The sequence below is a fragment of the Mauremys reevesii genome, linkage group 13 (genome assembly GCF_016161935.1).
Source record: "Mauremys reevesii isolate NIE-2019 linkage group 13, ASM1616193v1, whole genome shotgun sequence".
Lineage (NCBI taxonomy): Eukaryota > Metazoa > Chordata > Testudines > Geoemydidae > Mauremys > Mauremys reevesii.
The window spans coordinates 13,176,359-13,194,043 of record NC_052635.1 but is presented as its reverse complement, the minus strand read 5'-3'; the positions used below and the strand labels follow the sequence as shown (position 1 = coordinate 13,194,043).

Genomic DNA, 17,685 nt, shown 5'->3' with positions numbered 1-17,685 from the left:
TAGTAACACAGCAACACTATACAGGGATCACTCACCTGGTACTGAAATGCAGACATCTATGAATGGAGCACAGCTGATGTGCAACAGCTGCAGCGGCACAGCAGCCAGCAAACAGAGCTGTAAACAGGGGAGTTTCACTGGGAGTTCTGTTGGAGGAGCAGGTATTTGTATTTTTGTATTTTGTGTAGTTTGTATGTGTGGAGGCTGCTAGGGGCAGGGTGCTGGGAGAGAAGCTGAGCCCTGCTTAGGGGGCAGGGCTTATCTGCCTAGGGGTCCTATAAAGGTAGCCAGCCAGTCAGGCAGCGGCATAGACAGCTGCAGCAGCACAGCAGCCAGCAAACAGCTGTAAACAGGGGAGTTTCACTGGGAGTTTACAGGGGAGACCTAGACCGTGGCAGAAGAACCAACAGGTTAGTGAAGGGTGGGGGTGGCGGTCTGCCAGTGTTCTGGTGCCTGTTGGGGGTTTGTTTTGGTTTTTGTTTCTTTGACTAACAGGTTTTCAGTGGGAAGGCTATGACCGATACAGAGGCAGCAGTTAAAGTCACAATGAGGATGACCAGATGTAGAAGTTGCGGCATGTACATGATCCTGGAGCGCTTACCTGAAAAGAGTTTCATCTGCATGAAGTGCTGCCTGATAGAGCAGATGGAAGAAAAGATCTGAGGACTGGAGGTGCAGGTGGAAACTCTGGTCGAGTCTAGAAGGGGGTTCGAGCAGATAATGGAGCAAAGATATGAGGCGGCTGAAGGGATACTCTCAGACTTGCAGATGGAAGCAGGGCCAAAGAATTCTGAGGGGAGACTGCTGGGTGAGGAAAGTGGATGATGGAAGCATGTAACTAAGAACCAGGCAGAGGAAAAGATGGGCCAGTGAAGGAGAAATAAAGCTCAAGAACAGGTTTGCGGAGTTGGAAAATGAAGAAGGGACACAGCAGGTGGTCACTGAAGGTGAGAGGGCAAGGAAAAAGAGAAGAGCAGCTAGCCCTACAGGAAGAGGGGAAGAGTCAATGGAGACAACACCAAATATGAGCCCCAGGAGATTACAGGATGGGTTGCGGAGGATTGCAAGGGTGAACAGGAATCGAGAGGACTTGCGGCCAGTGGGAGCAGGGGATAGACCAGAGAATCATACTGTCACCAGGAAAAGGCAGGTCTGCGTGATTGGGGACTCCTTACTGAGAAGAATAGACAGGCCTGTAACTAGAGCTGATCCGGAGAACAGAAGGGTGTGCTGTCTGCCGGGTGCTAAGATACGGGATGTGGACCTGAGGCTGAAAAGGATCTTAAAGGGAGCGGGAAAGAATCTGTTGATTATCCTTCATGTGGGAACGAATGATACGGCTAGGTTCTTGCTGGAATGTATCAAGGGAGACTATGCCAGGCTGGGGAAGACGCTTAAGGAAATCGAGGCTCAGGTGATCTTCAGTGGGATTCTGCCTGTTCCTAGAGAAGGGCAACAAAGGTGTGACAAGATTATGGCAATCAATAGATGGCTCAGGCAGTGGTGCTATAAGGAGGGCTTTGGGATGTACGGCCACTGGGAAGCATTCATGGACAGAGGACTGTTCTCTCGGGATGGACTTCACCTGAGTAAGGAGGGAAATAGACTTCTAGGATGGAGGGTCGCCCAACTGATTAAGAGAGCTTTAAACTAGGAATTTGGGGGGGATGGTTGGGAGATGTCCAGGTGATCTCCACGCCGGAATTTAACACCGAGAGGGAAGAAAACAAAGTAAGAGAGGATACAGCCACGAGCAGAAGAATGGACATAAGGAGGAAGGGTAGTGTAGATACCAGTCTAATAGGTGATACTGGTGGTAGAATGTCTGTGCCTAACCGGATAAAGAATGTCAGTGAAGCCAAACGGCAAAAATTAAGCTGTTTGTACACTAATGCGAGGAGCCTAGGAAACAAAATGGAGGAACTAGAGCTACTGGTGCAGGAAGTGAAACCGGATATTATAGGGATAACAGAAACATGGTGGAATAGTAGTCATGACTGGAGTACAGGTATTGAAGGCTATGTGCTGTTTAGGAAAGACAGAAATAAAGGCAAAGGTGGTGGAGTAGCATTGTATATCAATGATGAGGTTAACTGTAAAGAAATAAGAAGGGATGGAATGGATAAGACAGAGTCTGTCTGGGCAAAAATCACATTGGGAAAGAAAGCTACTAGATCCTCCCCTGAGATAGTGCTTGGGGTTTGCTACAGACTGCCGGGATCTGATTTGGAGACGGATAGAGACCTCTTTAATGTTTTTCATGAAGTAAACACTAATGGGAATTGTGTGATCATGGGGGACTTTAACTTCCCAGATATAGACTGGAGGACAAGTGCTAGTAGTAGTAATAGGACTCAGATTTTTCTGGATGTGGTAGCTGATGGATTTCTTCATCAAGTAGTTGAAGAGCCAACAAGGGGGGATGCCATTTTAGATTTGGTTTTGGTGAGTAGTGAGGACCTCATAGAAGAAATGGTTGTAGGGGACAACCTGGGTTCGAGTGATCATGAGTTAATTCAGTTCAAACTAGATGGAAGGATAAACAAAAATACATCTTGGACTAGGGTTTTTGATTTCAAAAGGGCTAACTTTAAAGAATTAAGGAAATTAGTTAGGCAAGTGGATTGGACTGAAGAACTTACTTCAAGTCAAAGTTGCAGAAACTATCAGAAGCCTGCATCCCAACAAAGGGGAAAAAAATCATAGGCAGGAGTTGTAGACCCAGCTGGATGAGCAAGCATCTCAGAGAGGTGATTAAGAAAAAGCAGAAAGCCTACAGGGAGTGGAAGATGGGCGGGATTAGCAGGGAAAGCTACCTTATTGAGGTCAGAACATGTAGGGATGAAGTGAGACAGGCTAAAAGCCATGTAGAGTTGAACCTTGCAAAGGGAATTAAAACTAATAGTAAAAGTTTCTATAGCCATATCAATAAGAAGAAAACAAAGAAAGAAGTGGGACCGCTAAACACTGAGGATGGAGTGGAGGTTAAAGATAATCTAGGCATGGCCCAATATCTAAATAAATACTTTGCCTCGGTCTTTAATAAGGCTAATGAGGAGCTTAGGGATAATGGAAGGATGACAATTGGGAATGAGGATATGAAGGTGTGACATTATGAGTGTGATATAATATCTCATTGAAAGGTGACAGGGCCAGAAAGAGTTAATTAACTCATAGACTGACCTGACCCATGGGTGAACCTTGAGGACTGGTTAGGAAGATATGTAAATGACTAGAGCTTTGAAATGCAAGTCTGCATTGTTAGAGGTAGAAGGGGAGATGTTTGCTCAGGTCTTGTGATGTTAGCAAACAAGTCTCGTCTATTGCTATAGTTTTAATTCAAAGATAAAAAAGAAATATTAACATTTATAATGATACTTGAGTAAAATAGTATTATTGTCTATGTGTCTCTTTGAAGGTTGTGCTAACCTGTATCTGAACTGTTTAATGGATAAATTACTCTGTGCTAATTGCCAGGAGATTTGGGAGAAGGAGTTAAGCCTATTGTTTTCTCAGGCCCAAAGGCTGCTGGAAATGTATAAGAAGCCTGGGACACGATCCTTCTTCATCTCAGATCTGCTTTGGGTTTCAAGAGGGGGAAACCTTAAGCCACAAGGATTGAGATCCCCAGTCATTGACTGGAGCCACCCTGAATATGGAAATTGGACTGTAACCTATGGACTATTTCTAAAAGAACTTTTGGCAACTACAAGCTCATCTCTACTGTGTATCTGAACCTCAAGAATTGAATTCAAGTCTGTATGTATATTGATCTTTTAACCAACACTCTCTCTCTTTTCTTTTTTAATAAATTTTAGCTTAGTTAATAAGAATTGGCTATAGCGTGTATTTTGGGTAAGATCTAAGTTATAATTGGACATGGATATGTGGCTGATCCTTTGGGATTGGAAGAACCTTTTCTTTTATATGATGAAGTAAGATTCTCAGGAATCATCATCATATCTGACAGGTGTGTCTGGATGGAGGCCTGAGGCTGGGTACTTAAAGGGAACTGCGTGGTTTGGACTTCTAAGTGACCAGTGAGGTACTGTAGAAGCTGTTTTGTGCTGGCTGGTAAATCTAAGTATTGGAATAACCACCAGTGTTTGGGGTTTGTCTGCCCCGTTTGGTTTGCAGTTCACCCTAATTGAGTGACCTCAGCTGGCTCCCACGGACAGCACCGTCACAGAAGGTAGATATTACCACATCCGAGGTAGAAGCCAAACTCAAACAGCTTAATGGGACTAAATCGGAGGACCCAGATAATCTTCATCCAAGAATATTAAAGGAACTGGCACATGAAATTGCAAGCCCATTAGCAAGAATTTTTAATGAATCAGTAAACTCAGGGGTTATACCGTACGACTGGAGAATTGCTAACATAGTTCCTATTTTTAAGAAAGGGAAAAAAAGTGATCCGAGTAACTATAGGCCTGTTAGTTTGACATCTGTAGTATGTAAGGTCTTGGAAAAAATTTTGACGGAGAGGGTAGTTAAGGACATTGAGGTCAATGGTAATTGGGACAAAATACAACATGGTTTCACAAAAGGTAGATCGTGCCAAACCAACCTGATCTCCTTCTTTGAGAAAGTAACAGATTTTTTAGACAAAGGAAATGCAGTGGATCTAATTTACCTCAATTTCAGTAAGGCATTTGACATGGTTCTACATGGGGAATTATTAGCTAAATTGGAAAAGATGGGGATAAATATGAAAATTGAAAGATGGATAAGGAACTGGTTAAAGGGGAGTCTACAACGGGTCATACTGAAAGGTGAACTGTCAGGCTGGAAGGAGGTTACTAGTGGAGTTCCTCAGGGATCAGTTTTGGGACCAATTTTATTTAACTGTTTTATTACTGACCTCAGCACAAAAAGTGGAAATGTGCTAATAAAGTTTGCGGGTGACACAAAGCTGGGAGGTATTGCTAACACAGAGAAGGACCGGGCTATCATACAGGAAGATCTGGATGACCTTGTAAACTGGAGTAATAGTAATAGAATGAAATTTAATAGTGAAAAGTGCAAGGTCATGCATTTAGGGATTAATATCAAGAATTTTAGTTATAAATTGGGGACACATCAGTTGGAAGTAACAGAGGAGGAGAAGGACCTCGGAGTATTGGTTGATCACAGGATGACTATGAGCCGCCAATGTGATATGGCCGTGAAAAAAGCTAATGCGGTTTTAGGATGCATCAGGTGAGGTATTTCCAGCAAAGATAAGGAGGTGTTAGTACCGTTATACAAGGCACTGGTGAGACCTCATCTGGAATACTGTGTGCAGTTCTGGTCATGGGCGGCAGGTTATATATTTGTGTGGGGCCCGGGCCCCAGCAATATTCAGGGCTGGGCGCCCTGCTCCAGCAATAGTTGGAGCTGGGTCTCTTCCCGCCCCCTGGTCCTGCCTGGATCGGCCCCGGCCACCGCAGGTCTCCCCCCGCCGCCGCGACCCTGCCTGGAGCAGGTCCCAGCCCCCGCCTGCCACCCCCCCTCCGCGTGTTCCCCCCCCTCCGCCGCGTTGTGTTGCGTCCCTGCCTGACAGAACGCAGCGCGCTGCTGCCCGGAGGGCTCCCAGCAGATTTGCTGTCTGCTGCCGCAGGGTCCTAGTGCCTGCCCTCCGCCAGTACTGGCAAGGCAGGCTGCCCTTACCCTGAGCCTCTCCAACCCCAAACCCTCAGCCCCAGCCAGAGCCCTCATTCCCCCCGCACCCTAATCCTCTGCCCCAGCCCTGAGCGTCCCCACATCATGAACCCCTCATCTACAGCCCTCACCCCACACTCCAAACCTCTGCCCTAGCCCTGAGCCCCCTCCTGCATCATGAACCCCTCATCCACAGCCCTCACCCCACAGCCCAACCCTCTTCCCTAGCCCTGAGCCCCCTCGCATCATGAACCCCTCATCCACAGCCCTCACCCCACAGCCCAACCCTCTTCCCTAGCCCTGAGCCCCCTCCTGCATCATGTACCCCTCATCCTCAGCCCCACAGTCCTCACCCTGCACTCCCTCCTATCCCCAAACTCCCTCCCCCTTCCCACACACCCCTTCCCAACCCCAAACTCCATCCCAAAGCCTGCACACCCACCCCCTGCCCCAGCCCAGAGCCTGCACCCAGCACCCTTCCTGCACCCTAATCCCCAGCCCAGGATCTGCACCCCAGACCTCCCCCGCAGAGCCCCCTCCCAGAGCCTTAGGCAGGTGGGGGCGGAGTTGGGGGGAGGTTCTGGGCCCCACCAAAATTTTTACAAACTTGCCACCCATGTACTAGGGAGCAGGGAGATGGGGCTGGAGGCCTGGATAAGGGCTTAGGGGCTCTTTTATATACACAGAGAAGGAGGGAATTTATTCTCCACTTTAGACAAACTGTTCTGTCTACAAGCAACATGCAGGAAAAGCTTCCTTAACCGGGGGAAGCAGACGGCTCACTGCTCTATACAAAGTCCCAATATATGGTGGTGCTGCTGTTATTCCTGCCCCTCTGGCTGTGCTCATGCAAGGGCAGGACTAGTGCCCAACCTGAGTGAGCTCAGCATTAGTTCCTTCCCCAAAATAGACCCAGCCTGTCTGGCTGGAGCTCCAACACCTTCAGTGGAATCAAAACCAAGCAACCGTCCTTACTGCTGTGACTTTACCCAGCAGAACAAGGCTGATCCTGTGCATCAGCCCGTAGTGCAATGATTCATTAGGAAAGATCAAATATGAAGCACAGGTACATTCTATAGGTCTCTGGGAAGCCCTGCTAGACTGGATCCTCACCACACCTTGGCTAGAAAGCTGGCTAAAGCTTTCTATGACCAGCTGCTCTATTTGGGCATGTTAAGGGTGGTTACCACACACTTGGAATAAGTCCTTCTGCTTTAACTCACCCTCAACCAATCCAATGTACACAAACACCTCTGAATTCATCTCCAGTGTGTGTTTATCAATGCTGTGACCTTCAGGCACTGAGCTAAGCCATTCCCCCTTCCTCTCAAGTATCCTTCTCAGAAAACCTCATCTCACAAGATTAATGTACTAGAAAATCTAATCAGATACAGGTGCACACACTTCCATGGTGACCTGCCCATACAGTGACAAGACCAATTGCAGGTTTTGTCTGTGAAATGTTCCAGTACCTGTCCAATGATTCCAGGTGGAGAGTCCACATGTAGCAGGATACCTACTTTCCAGCATCTGGAAATGGTCTATTATTCCATAAAACAGCCAGCCAGCCCACAGTGATGACTGTAGCAAAAGCTGATGAGCCATTGTTTTTCCAAGTACCAATTTCCCATCCATGCACCTCTGCATTAAAAAAAAAAAAAAGCAGAGGACTGCCAACAATGCATCCTCTACTCCCTAGACACATGCACCAAACAGGTTTTATTGTGAAATTGGTACAATATCCTGGGCTGGCTGGCTTTTTAAATGTGGGAGGTGATTAAGCATCTGGTTATACCCAACAGGTTTGGTTAAAAAGGAGTCCAAAAGAGGAGTGTTTTGAAGGCAAAACGCAAACTTCACTGCTGCTCTAAGTACATCCACTTAATGGGGCATTTTTAAAGTATAGTACTGGCTTGAAAAATCGAGGATATTAGACAGTTCCCTTTACTCTGACCTGCTACTTAGGTGTATTTGTTTGTTATCTTTCTGCTTACTTTACTGACCAAACTATTTCTGTTAGCACTGCAAAGCCAGCACAGCTGAGAGTGAGAGCTGGCTTGTGTACAGCCAGATTAGTCAAACTGAGTTCCAGGTGCAGAATTTCTAATTCTTGGCATGCACAAGCCAGCGTGACTTTCAGATTCTTACTTGGATTCTAAGCTCTTTGGGGAAGGGACTGTCTTTTTGTTCTGTTTGTACAGCCCTTAGCACCATGAGATCCTGGTTGTAACAATATAAATAATATCACCATGAATTTGCAGGCCTAACAGCTGGGGAAACCACATTTCTTGGGAATTAATCACATCTCTCTCAGCTCCCTTCCCCCATAGCATAGTGTATTATGATTTTCAGATTTTTCTTAAATGAGAGTATTACAATCAGACTGTTAGACATTATGCTTTTGAAACGTATTCATCACTCAACACTTCAGAGTTACAGTTTGACCTGCTAGCTCAAAATACAGTGATAAAAATAAAAGGTGCGAAAACTACAGAAATAAGCTTCACACCAAGCCCCCATTTATGTGGAGTGTATTTTGCACTGCAAATAACTGCGCCCACGATGCTGCATCCTCAGTTCATTCATGCTTTTGCCTGGCAATTTACAGCTGGTATCAAGTAACGGGTGTACTTCAATGGGGATCTCCTGCAAAGTGGAGGCCTGCTTTTTTTAAAACTGGCCAATTCCTACTCAAAGCGTTTTAAACCCTAATAATGCTATTTTGTGCTTCTCCATCACCTTTCATCTGAGGATGCTTCATAAGTTACATGTTGATCTTCTCAGATAGCTAGTAATACTTAGCTTGCAGGGTGAGTATTACTGTCCCTCCAGTCTATAGATGGGGAAACTGAGGCACAGAGAGCTTAAGTAACTTGCCCAAGATCAAGGAGACAGTCTCTGTAGCTGGTGGGGCTCACACTGGAAACAGATGCCCACATCACAGAAGCTCTGTCAGATACTCAGAAGTAAAAGACCATAACCCCCCCCCCCTAACGTTTAAACTAATGGCCACTTGAAAGAGAGCAAGATATTGCAAGAGAATTCCTTTGAAGCCTCAGGCATCCCCAGAAGAGGACAGCTTTATGGCCAGGACGTCACAGCTACAGTTTGACAAGGGGACCAAGACAAACGCTCAGTGGGTCACACTTCCTTCCAGTTAGTGCTTGCTGCTGTCTAAGGGGTAAAAGATTTTCAAGTAAGTACAGGGCGAGTACATGAAACTCCCTCCATAAGATCCAAATGGCATGGAATACAATGAGGCGGTTTAATAATAGTTACCCTGAACTCCATGCTTTGGGGAATAAACAGAACAGAGCAATTATGGAGTGATCCACCCCTCTCTTCCACGCCCAGCTTCTAGCAGTCACGGGTTTAGAGTCACCTAAAGCAAGGGGGTAACATCTTGGCTAATAGCTATTGATGGATCTATCCTCCACGAACGTATCCAATTCTTGCTTAAACCCAGTTACGCTTTTGGTCACCACAACACCGCAAGTCAATGAGATCCACAGGTTAGTTGTGCACTGTGTGACAAAGTACCTCCTTCTGTTTGTATGAAACCTGCTGCCTATTAGTTTTATCAGGTGACCCCCTGGTTTTTGTATAATGTGAAACGGGAAATAATGCTTCTCTATTCACTTTTTCTACAACAATCATGATTTTATAGGACTCTATCGTAACCCCCTTAGTCATCTTTTTAGTCTCTCCTTGTATGGAAGCCATTCCAGACCCTTGATCATTTTTGCTTCTCTTTTCTGAACCTTTTCCAGTTCCCACAACCTGACATCAGTTTCAGAGACCCCCATCCCCTCCACTGGCATGATGTGTAGCTGACAGGAAAGTAGGACAGCCATGCAGCAAAGGGCTGAGATAGGGCATTCACAGTAGGGCATGGAGCTGAAGCCCAGGGTCAGACTCTGGGAGGGGTGTAAGCAGTGATGAGCTGCCAAAATCTTAACAACGGGTTCCCTATAAAAAGTTCTGATTTAACAACGGGTTCCCTATAAAAAGTTCTGATTTAAGGGATGTGCGACAGCATGTATTTTTTGTACCAATAGGGTTACCATACGTCCATATTTTCCCAGGAGGTGATTAAGAACCAAAAAGCCTGACATGTCCAGGAAAATACAGATGTATTTTAACCCTACCTAAAGTTCTTTTTTAAAAAGATGGGGCTGAACTAGAAATGAGCTCCGTTTCACATGTGTGGGTGGTGATCAGGGACAGTCTCAATTTTTGGGTCTTTTTCTTATATAGGCTCCTATTACCCCTCACCCTCGTCCCGATTTTTCACACTTGCTGTCTGGTCACTCTAGGGTGTGCACATGTGTGGGTCCCAGCTGCTCCCTGCCCCCCCCCCATTAAAGCAGGTGTGCAGGGTTACTGCCCTGGGAACTGCAGGGCACCAGTGGATGTGGGGCTGGCTGCAGATAGGGGCGTGGGGCAAGGCTAGCTGGAGGCAGGGAGTGACACGGGCTGGCTGTGGGCAGGTGATGCAGACGGGCGGGCTGCAGGTGGCTGTGGGCAGGGGGTGGCTGCGGGCGGCTGCGGGCAGAGGCTGGCTGCGGGCAGGGGGTGGCTGTGGCAGGGGCTGCGGGCAGAGGGTGGCTGCGGGCAGAGGGTGGCTGTGGCAGGGGCTGCGGGCAGAGGGTGGCTGCGGGCAGAGGGTGGCTGTGGCAAGGGCTGGCTGCGGGCAGAGGGCGGCTGTGGGCAGGGGCTGGCTGCGGGTGGCTGTGGGCAGGGGTGGGGCAGAGGGCGGCTGTGGGCAGAGGCTGGCTGTGGGTGGCTGTGGGCTGTGGGTGGCTGGGGGCAGGGGCTGGCTGGGGGCAGGGCTGGCTGCAGCCACAGGGCGGCTGCGGGCAGGGGCTGGCTGTGGGTGGCTGTGGGCAGGGGTGGGGCAGGGGCGGCTGTGGGAAGGGCTGGCTGCAGGCAGGGGGGTGGCTGGGGGCAGGGGGTGGCTGGGGGCAGGGGCTGGCAGGGGCTGGCTGGGGGCAGGGGCTGGCTGGGGGTGGCTGGGGGCAGGGGGTGGCAGGGTGCAGGGGCTGGCTGGCTGGCTGGTGGCAGGGGCTGGCAGGGGCTGGCTGGTGGCAGGGGCTGGCTGGGGCTGGCAGGGGGCAGGGGGTGGCTGGGGGCAGGGGGTGGGGGCAGGGGCTGGCTGGGGGCAGCTGGGGGCATGGGCTGGCTGGGGGCAGGGGCTGGCTGGGGGTGGCTGGTTAACCATTGCCAAGTTAGCCAGGTCACAGATGAATTACACCTACTCCAATCTCTCAAGACACCCCCCCACACCAATATTCCATATAACCCTCCTGAAACATTATACCGAGAATTTTTTTCTACACAAGACTCAGCTGCCTCCCACACCAATGCACATACAAGGCCACGAGGAATACGTCGTCCATGAAATCTTGGATGTTAAGAGATTGTGGCATAAACTTCTTTACCTAATTGACTGGGAAGGCTTTGGCCCTGAAGAGCATATGTGGGAGCCAGGAGAACTGTTCACACACCTCCCCTAATAGAAGCCTTCTAGAGGAACCGCCCTGTTGGGAATATTTTGCTAGCTTGGCAGCTGGTAGTGTGGGAAGTTAAGATGTTTAGGTTTTTAGGATGGGTTAATTAGGCTTTGAGCTTTGTTTTGAGAAGTTGGCCTTGGCTAGTTCTATGAAGTCACAGCTGCGGGTGTGTTAATTTTGTTAACCAATTAGCAACTGCTTGCTTGCCTGCTTCAAGAGTATAAAGATGTATGCGGGAGAGAAATAAATGACTTTGCTGCCAATCAAACTGACTGAAGAGCTTTGTTCATATACGCCTGCGATGCAACACCGCCCCAAACCTATGGTGCCTGGGTCTGTGGGTGGGGATCTGTGTGGTAACCTTCTCCTATTCTCTACCCGTCAGCTCATAGACAGCAGCTGGGACTGGAGCCCATGATGTCCAACTGTGCTTAGGCTATGGCTGGGAGAGATCCAAGGCTCCTGATTGGGCCATAGTCCCTGTGATAAATGGGTGGGGAGTAGCTCCCGTTTGTGGACACCCAACCAGCCAGTTAGCTATTGAATCCCTCTTGGTGGCTGTTCTCTACTTGCTTTACCTGTAAAGGGTTAAAAAGTCTGACTGCGTGCACAGGTAAAGGGAAGTGAGTGGCACCTGACCAAAAGAGCCAATGGGAGGGTTAGAACTTTTTAAAATTGAGGGAAAAAATTCCCTGTATCTGTCTGTGGTTGTTCTCCGAGGGAGGGGACAGAACAGACACAAGGCTGAGACTATGCTGTAAAAAGCTTTTTGCCAGGTATGGAAATCATCAGATCATACCTAAAACTCTTCATTTGAAACCCCAGATATGTAAGTAGATCAGAAAATGTCTAGAAAGACGGGATTAGGTTTATTCCTGTTTATTTCTTATTTGCTTGTGGACTCCTCTGTGCTTGCCCCAAATGCTTTTGTTTTGCTTGTAACTTTTAAGCTGGACCTCAGGAAGATTATTCCTGCTGTTTAATTTCTGTAAGTGGTTTTTTAAAATAGCAAAAACCTAAGCTCCAGATGTTTTCTTTTTTTTGTTTTTTAATAAAATTTACCTTTTTTAAGAACAAGATTGGATTTTTGGTGTCCTAAAAGTTTTGTGCACGTTGTTTAATTAGCTGGTGGCAACAGCTGATTTCCTTTGTTTTCTTTCTCAGCAATTCCCCAGAGGGGGGTGAAAGGGCTTGAGGGTACCCCACAGGAAGGAATTCCCAAGTGCGCCTTCCTGGGCTCTAAAAAGTGGGGGGTTGCACTTGGGTGGTGGCAGCGGCTATCATCCAAGGTCAGAGAGAAACTGTGACCTTGGGAGTTTAGTACCAGCCTGGAGTGGCCAGTATTAATTTTTAGAATCCTTGCAGGCCCCCACCTTCTGCCCTCGGAGTGCAAAAGTGGGGAATCAGCCTTGACAGTCCCTATTTAAGCGAGTGGAGGAAATACAAAATTGTCTGTACAACTGGACTTCCTGCTGCCATGGACTGCTGTTCCTGCTTTCTCATCCTGACCTCCTGCTATCCTGTCTTGGCCTGACTCTTGGTAAAAACAACAAGGAGTCCGGTGGCACCTTCAAGACTAACAGATTTATTTGGGCATAAGCTTTCATGGCTAAAAAACCTCACTTCTTCAGATGCATCTTGGCAAGTGGCTTTTGATTCACTGCTCTCCGATTTGTCTCTCAGTTCTGAACTCTTGGCATTCCACTCTGGGTTTGGCTGCCCCTACTTCTTTCTCTGTGGGTCCAAGGGCAGGTTTCACATTTGGCATGTATAGGGTCAATGGCTCAACCCCAGAGGGGAGCTGTTCTGCCAGTGACTCAATTTAATTCTCACCTTCTGGTGGAAGAATCAAGGGCTGCCAGCTGGACTAACTCAGCCGTCAGCAAAGATTTTGGAGGTGACCCAGGCGAGGGCCCTGCCAGCTCAGTCACTGGCACTAGCCCATCCCAGTTGCTCAAAATGAAGGAGTGCCTCCAAGAGAGGAATAATGGAAAAACTTGCTGAAAGGTAAAGTTTCTTCCTGACCTTTCTCAGTTAGTGACTGAAGCACAAAACTTGATATCTAGTGTGTTGGTTCCATTTTGGGTAGGGAGTGGGGTCTAGTGGGCTAAAGGAAGGGGGGGGAATCAGTACTCCTGGTTTTTCACCCTGACTGTGGGAAGGGAGGGAGGTCTAGTCACAGGGCAGATGAAGATTCAGGACTCCTGGGTTCTTTTCCCAGCTCTTGAAGGGGAGTAGGGTCTAGTGGGTTACAGCAGGGCCATCAATAGCAGTCAGGACTCATGGGCTGTATTCCCAACACTGGGGAAAATGTTGAGATTTGTTTTGAAAGCACAAAGAACCTCGCTGGAAAACCACAAAACATTTCCCCCACATTCATTACGTCTCCAGTGGCTTATGTTTTTGCCATCCCCAATCTCACACAACACAGAGATTGCTTTGCAGGTATCAGGTTTTATGGCAATTGAGGATCACAGAGACAAACAGACAGTGGGCAAATGTTGAAAAAACAATGACGAGAGCAACGAGAAATTACAGTTAATTGCAATGAATGAGGATTATCCATTATCAGACTCAATACACAATACAAGAGGAGTGAAATTGATGGATATTTCTCAATGAAAGGAAAGGTTTTTAGACAGCCACTATTTGGCAGAAGGCAATACAACATGGGGAAAGAGTGAGTATACTGAAAAACTGGCACTGGAAGCAGCAGAGGGTGGGGGTGGGGAAGGGGCGGCTGTACTGTATAATGGGCACTAGGGGGCACTGAGGCTGAGGGGTGGAAACACCTAAACAATTTGACCAGTGCCCAGAGGCGGGTGAGGAGCCGGGTGCTGTGGCTGGCGTCGGAGGGACAGAGCAGGGTTAGAGGAAGTAACAGGCCCTACTTATTCTCCAAATAGAACACAGGGAGCCGATTCCAGCAGCCGATGACAATGTGCCGGGAATTCTTTTTCTCAGCGTAAGAGTCAGTGTCGGGTTTATATCTGCAGGTGGTGAAAGTGAAGTGAAAAATGCTCTTGCGTAGGCCATTTGAAACGTGCATTCCGCCCACAGAGCAGACACGCTTGATAGATCGCATGGGTGCATGGATGAAGGTGTTGGTTAATGTCCCATATATTCCCCGTCTCCACATCATCTTATCGCAGTACTTGATGGGGAAGTCAACTGAACTTCGTGGGAAATCCACATGGTACTTTCTGAATCTGTTTTTCAGACGGGTCCATGGTGTCCCACTAGCCAGAGCCAGGCAGGCGGCCAGCAGGATGAGGGGCAGCAGTAACCGTAGGTGGGGTCTTCTCATGGCCATGGCTGTGTCTGTTGCTGGATCGACCTGAAGTAAGGAGACAGTGCAAGGTGGGGATCTGCCTCCACCATGGAACACCTCCTGGGCCCAACCTCGTCCCCTCCCACTCCACTCTGCCCAAAATCCCCACCCCTCCTGATATCCCTGTCCACACCACTTTGCCCAGAGTCCATCCCATTGTCCCAGCCCCATGGTGCTGGGGCTTCTCAGAACCTGGCACATCTGGGGCTCCATTGTGCCAGGTGCTGCCCTGGCTCCCATGGTGATCGGGGCCTGCTCCTCTAACCCACTGCTCCCCATTCCCTTCCCAGAGCCATGTTAGAGCCCAGGTGTCCAGAGTCTCAGACTGTGACCACTATGGGCCTCCCGCCCTTGTGCCAGATGTTGCACAGACCCCAACTCACATCAGCCCCCACCTCCTCTAACCCACTGTTCCCCACCCAGACGAGAAGAGGGAACCCAGGAGTCCTGACTCCCAGACTCTCTGCTCTAACCACTAGAACTTGCTGTCTCCAAGAAACAAACCCTGTATTTGCAACCCCATGCAATAGTGTTCTCTCCTCTCTCTGCGCTAGGGGAATCTCCTGCAGCTTACCCAAGTCCTTGTTGCTTTACTGCTGTCAGATCAATTGATCGCAGCATCTGCAGAGCCAAACCTCACCCTGATCCTCCTGCCCACCATGGAGTGTGTTATATAGAGCCCTGCCCGATCTGGAGGTGGATTAGTAGGAAGGGAAACCTAGTAAATAACTGGGTCATCATAATTTCCTGATATCTGGCAATTAAAAGCAGTAGCCCAACAGGCCGTGGGTGGGTGAGGAACAAACAGCACCAGTCCTGCTAGAGACGTGAGCTCAAGGTGTGTCTACTCAGCAAGGGAAGGTGCAATTGTAGCATAGGTAGGTGTATCCCTGTCAGCTTTAAGCTAGCTACTGTGGGGAACAATATCAGGTGGTACAGATGTAATCGTGGACTAGGTGCTCTGGTACCAGCCCACCAGGGACTTTGGGTACCTACCCTGGTTGCCAGACAGTGCTGTAGTCCAGGCAACGTGTCCTCGCTGCTATTGTTACCCAAGCTAGCTAGATTAAAGCTAGCGTAGCAACGCCCACCCGGGCTACAATCACACCTTCATTTGCTGAGCAGATGCATCCTGAGTCCTGATCCACTGGCCCTTGCTAATTCAGTCCTAGCCTAGAAACTCACAGCTCTTCTGGTGCCCCCAAAGCCTGACCACAGCCCTTGCCATCCCAGCTCTGGGCTCTGTGGCAGTCATTGAGATGGAATATACGGGCCCAGAGAATCAAAGATGTTAGCATGACATTGTCACTGCCTAAGAACAAGCAGTGTTAAACGGGGTTTGGTATTGAGAGCCGTCAGCCTACTCAGTCCCATGGCAAACACACAATTAACAGTCCTTTCCCTCTTGCATTGAAGGTACAGAAAAGGACAAACAGCTCGAACCTTTGAAAGGTAAAGCATTAAAGCTTTTATTTTAACTGTGTCCCTGTTTACCAGGCAGGATCTTAAAACAGTCCTTGAGTGACAGCACTGAAATTAAAGCAAAGCAGGTCACCAAACTCCTGAGGCAATTTCACACAGTACCTGGCTGGTTTCAGCTCTGAGAAGGGTTGAAGGTGGTTGTAAGTCCTCTCCGGTGTGCCTTGTTACATCTGCCCCCAAATCTAGTTTAAAATGAACAGTCTTTCCAATCATATTCTATTCCTTCCTCCAGCCTGGCTCTGTCTCATTACGCAGGATTGATCTCCGAAAAAATGTCTCGTGACTCTCAGTGGTCACTCTATGTCCTGCTTTCGTCCGGCAGAAAATGGCAAAATGTTCTACTTTTGTTAATTTACTACATTTGGCTCCTTTAGCTGGGCAGTCACCTCTTGAACCATGATCTTTCCCACATCTTGCATCTAACTGACAAAATGTTCTCTTTTGCCTGGGCTTGCCCCACGTTGCCTTTGGGGATTTATTGCAATTGGTTTTTGCAGTTGTGCTATATCCCCTCGTGGGACTCTGTTGCAAGTCACTTTCTCTGTGTTTCTGCTTGGCAGCCACTGGTCTCTGTTTTGATTTTTATCATCTCCACTTGTCCTGCTATTTCTATTGCTGCATGAAGGATTCAATACCACTTATTTTGCAGTGTCTCTGACAGCTCTCATCTAAAACACCAATCACTACTCTGTCTCTACTGTGCTCTTCCTTTTTGTCTTCATAATCACAGGTTTCTGCCACGCCATACAAGCCTCGTATACAAGATTCTTAGACATAGGGACGTGCTGCTAAAAACAAACTCGGCCATAAACCACATTACACCATGGTATAAAAAGCTCATCAAACTTAGCCAGTCTCACATAATTTTCTTGTGGCTCTCCTCTTCAAAGGCAAAGGATTTCAAGATATGTTCAGCTCCCCTGCCCATGGCATAGACTAGGGAACTCACTTGCACCTCCCCACTCTTCTTGTGTAGTTTAGTTGCAAAGCAAAAATGTGCAAACTACTCCTTACATGCATGTGAGTCCGATGGTCTGTCAAAGCAGAAGCACAATGGGACATGAAACTTTGGCACTTGGATTAAATTCTGACATTTCTATTCAATGTTCTCTTCTGATGCTTTGTCAGGTTAGTCACACTGAGGCAGAGGCAAAATGGATGCCAGTAATGACCAAAACTTTATTGCAAAAAGGAATGTCTCCAATGCTTGGTGAAGATGTGCTGCTCTATTCTTTGCTAAGTGCCACCTATTGCCTAAACTTAATAATGCATCTTAAGCTTTCCATCACAGGTCCTGCTTGCAAGCCAGGGGCTCTTGAGGGAAGTGTGCAATCAGGGTCTTCAGCACTCAGTCTGCAGAGAGCCCTCCTAGAGCAATTGGGGTGAATTGTGCCTTTTGAAGCAGCCTGGTTTATATCTCTCTGTTTTGGTGTTCTTCAGTGTTAGGACTCTGGATTCTAAGAAGTAAAGTCATGTTCTATTTCAGACTTCCAGCAAGAGTGTTGTATGTTCTTGATCTAACTTCTCTGTGCCTATCCGTGAACATAGCAGACAGAAAGCAAAATCCTCTGCAATTTCTTTAATTAACCTGACCAACCAAGAATATATGGCTGAAGTGTTTAATGCCTATTTTGCTTCAATCTTCACTAAAAAGGTTAATGGTAACTGGATACGCCACAGAGATAATATTAACAAGGAGGAAAGAAAACAAGCCGA

General features: G+C 47.9%; 1 long non-coding RNA gene across 1 annotated transcript; it reads left to right on the top strand.

Moving 5' to 3' along the window:
- Window positions 1-365: 365 nt before the first annotated feature.
- On the top strand, window positions 366-15,930 carry LOC120381204. Its single transcript, XR_005587976.1, has 3 exons — window positions 366-410; window positions 14,377-14,516; window positions 15,904-15,930. It is a non-coding gene; the product is annotated as an uncharacterized LOC120381204 (long non-coding RNA).
- Window positions 15,931-17,685: the final 1,755 nt, after the last annotated feature.